Source organism: Capsicum annuum, unplaced genomic scaffold (assembly GCF_002878395.1).
Source record: "Capsicum annuum cultivar UCD-10X-F1 unplaced genomic scaffold, UCD10Xv1.1 ctg76011, whole genome shotgun sequence".
In the NCBI taxonomy this organism is placed as follows: Eukaryota; Viridiplantae; Streptophyta; class Magnoliopsida; order Solanales; family Solanaceae; genus Capsicum; species Capsicum annuum.
In genome coordinates, this window is record NW_025886270.1 from 36,412 (window position 1) to 40,076 (window position 3,665).

The 3,665-nt window shown below is 29.2% G+C and overlaps 1 long non-coding RNA gene across 1 annotated transcript; it reads left to right on the top strand.

Moving 5' to 3' along the window:
• The first annotated feature begins 1,782 nt into the window (after window positions 1-1,782).
• Window positions 1,783-3,130, top strand: LOC107869641. The gene is made up of 2 exons (XR_001673878.2): window positions 1,783-2,113; window positions 2,856-3,130. It is a non-coding gene; the product is annotated as an uncharacterized LOC107869641 (long non-coding RNA).
• The last annotated feature ends 535 nt before the right edge of the window (window positions 3,131-3,665 follow it).

Sequence of the window (3,665 nt, forward strand, 5' to 3'; positions counted from 1 at the left end):
AATCAAAACACAATGTGGTAATCTCAACTCTTGCCCATGGGGCACAACTTGTTACTTGAAATTCTTTGGTATAAGTCTTGTCTATAAGGGAAGATTTATAAAATATCTCATAAATCAATACACAAAGTGATGGTGTCAACTCTTGCCCATGGGTCATAACTTATTGTTTGATGGTCCTTAGGCTGAGTTTTACCTCTAAGAAAAGAGTTATAGAGCATTTCATAAGTAAAAAATACAATGTGTTAGTGTTGACTCTTCCCCATTATACGTAACTTGTTTGAAAATTCTTGGGATAAGTTATGCCTGGTTGTGTCAACTCTTTTCCATGAGGTATAATTTATTGTTTGAAAGTCCTTGAGCTAAGTATTGCCTCTACGTCAAGATCTATAGAACATCTTATAAATGAAGACATAACGTGGTAATGTCATCTCTTTTCATAAGGCATCATTTATAGTTTGAAAGTTTTGAAGCTACGTCTTGTCTCTAAAACAAGAGTTTTAGAACATCTCATAAATAAAGACATAACGTGGTAATGTCAATTTGTAGTTGAAAGTCCTTGAGCTAAGTCTTGTCTCTAAAGTAATAGTTATAAAATATCTCATCAACCAAAACACAATGTGGTAGTGTCGACTCTTGCCCATTAAACTAAACTTGTTGTTTGAAAGTCATAAGTCTTGCCTCTAGAATGTGTTAGTGTCAACTCTTACCCATGGGACGTACCTTGTTGTTTGAAAGTCATAAGTTTTACCTTTATAATGTGATAGTGTCAACTCTTTAGAACAAAAATAATAAAAATTGCGAAAAAAGAAGAAAAATATTTTAAAAAGTAAAATCAAAGAGAATGTAGAAGTTGAGGGAGAAGGAAAAAAACAAAGGTTGATAAAAATTAAAAAATAAAAAATAAAAATAAAGGTCAAGAAAAAATAAAAAAAGAAAAAAAAAGAAAAGAAAAATCAAAAAAGCTTTCTTTTTTTATAAAAGTAGACGTTGAGAGGAGTAAAAGGGCCAAAAAGTAAGAGTTGAGAAAAAACTAAAAAGAAAAAAAAAAGAGGAAGAAAAATAAAAAATTAATGTAAAATAAAAAGAAAAAAATTGACAGGAAAAAATGAAAAAAGAAAGGGTTGAGAAAAATCAAAAAATAAAAAGAGAAAAGAAAAAAATAAAACTCAAAATAAAATTTAAAAAAAAAAAGTTGAAAGATGAATAAGTATGGAGTTGTTATCCATTATGAGGATTATTTATGTAATTTATTCCATAGTCAGAGCAATTTTGTCTGAAAATACAACACTTAATAGCTAAAGGTTATTTTTATGAAGCCTTTTTATTTGGGATTAAAACTTGAAAGTCACCTTATTTTGGGGTTGTTTTTGTAGTTTCTCCATTTTAGAGAACGTACACCCAAAAGGCCCCTCGTCTAGCTCAGGTCCAATTTTTTAGTTTAATGGATCTGGCCCAATGGTTTTCCTGGCACAAGTGTGTTTGCTAATTTTGACTATATGATATGTCTAATTTTTGGGCAAACTACCAAAAATCCCTAGCTAAAGAAAGTAATTACACAAAATCTCCATTGGTTTTCTCTCTCCCTAATTTCAACAAAAATACTAATACATTTGGCCATTTATTATACATGTGTTAGATGTATGAAGAAACACAAATTCCTTAAATTAAGGAAACTGAAATGATTAGGGTGTTTAGTGTTCCTAAAGTCAAGCACCTAATTAGCTACCTTTAGTTTTTTTGTTGTTGTTGGATATTTATATGCACTTGTATTTGAATTTCAAAGTGTATGTTAAGATTTATTTTTTTTTCAAATTTTGCAATCTATCTTTCAAGATCCCAAAAGAAAAAAACAACAAATTTATTGCACCTAAGTTTTTAGTGCTACAAAAAAAAATTGAAGTTAAGTATATGCTTGAAGAAAATTCTTGGAGTGAGGATTGTAGATCCAAAAAGGACAAAACAATAAATTTCTTGTACCCACTTTTTCCTTTAATTTGTTTCTCTTTCCCATTCAATTTATCTCTCTTTTTTATATGAAGAACATATGAAGAACATGAAGAACATTTTTCCACACTCAAATTCAATCAATCGTATACTTAGAGGTTACCAATTTGTAAGTTATCAAATATTTGTTAGACTTATGTACTTTTTTTTCACTAATTTTTAATTTTTTTCAACTTTATCAAATCACAAGCTGGTTCGATTTTTTATTGCATGTTTGTTTTTTATGAAATTAATTGTTATTGTAAATCCATTTCAGTGTGATAGTTTGATAATATGATTTTTTTTCATTTATTAAAGTCTGATCTTTGTATTTTTTTTTCTAAAGTTGTTAGTTCTTATTCGCATTATTATCCGACTAATAAAGCTGATATTAAGTTTAATTATGGTTCTAAATAAAAATTTTTGGCGTATAAGTTACCCTCATACATGTTGATATGTACTTTTAGTAGAGTCTACTATGAAATGTTAGATGTATAAGTTTTCCTCATACATGTGCAACCCTATAGCGGTTAGGGTTGATTTTATTATACATTAATGTAATTTATTCGTAAATAAATAAGTTACCTTTATACATATCTAACAACTTTTTTCAATTTTGACATGCGCTACCATACATCTGAGCCTATTGTCATACATCTGAACCTACAGTCATACATCTGAACATACATTTATACATCTATACCAACGTATAATCCATCTTGTTAATAAAATTTCATTTGATGTTGACTATGTTCAAAACATCCCACAACAAGTGTTTGATAGTTTGTAAGTAAATTACAGTTTTTTTCATGTATAACAATGTTATAAGTAATGTACTGATTATTATTTTATTTTATATTTTTTGAAATCAGGGACTGTGGGGTTTTTGTCTTTGCCTATGCGAAAATATTAAGTGGAAGGCACCAACTTCATTCACGTGGGTTTGATGTCGTAAGTCAACGTGCACGACATTCTTCATTACTGTGGCATGACGGAGTCGAAAAGGCAAAACAAGGGTACACAAGTGATAAAGGCGGTCCGTCTCGGCCTAGGAATACTGTTCTAGATGTAATTGATACAAGTGAAATTGTTACTTTAGAGTAGCATTGTTTTTAAAATAGTCAGCATTGAAAAAACTAATTCTTCATTTTGTGGTTCTTGTTAAACAATTCCAACTTTACTTTCTTGATGTTAATGCACATTTTGGGTAACAAGACTTTTCAAATCCTTATTTTCTTCTTTCTTTTATAAGTCTTGGAATATATTTTTAGACAAACAAAGACCACACTTTCGATATGTTGGTTCAGTTGTATGACAGTAGGTTCAGATGTATGACAGTAGGTTCAGATGTATGATATGTTGGTTTAGATATATGACAGTAGGTTCAGATGTATGGTAACACATGCCAAAATTAATAAAAGTTGTTAGACATGTATGAGGGTAACTTATTCATTTACGAACAAATTGCATTAATGTATAATAAAAACAATCCTAACCGCTCTAGAATTGCACATGTATGAGGATAATTTATACATCTAACAATTCATATTAGACTCTACTAAAAGTACATCTCAACATGTATGAGGGTAACCTATACACCTAAAAATCATTTATAACCATTATTAAACAACACATACAAATGTATGATAGTTTTTTATACATCTAACAATTTATATCATAAT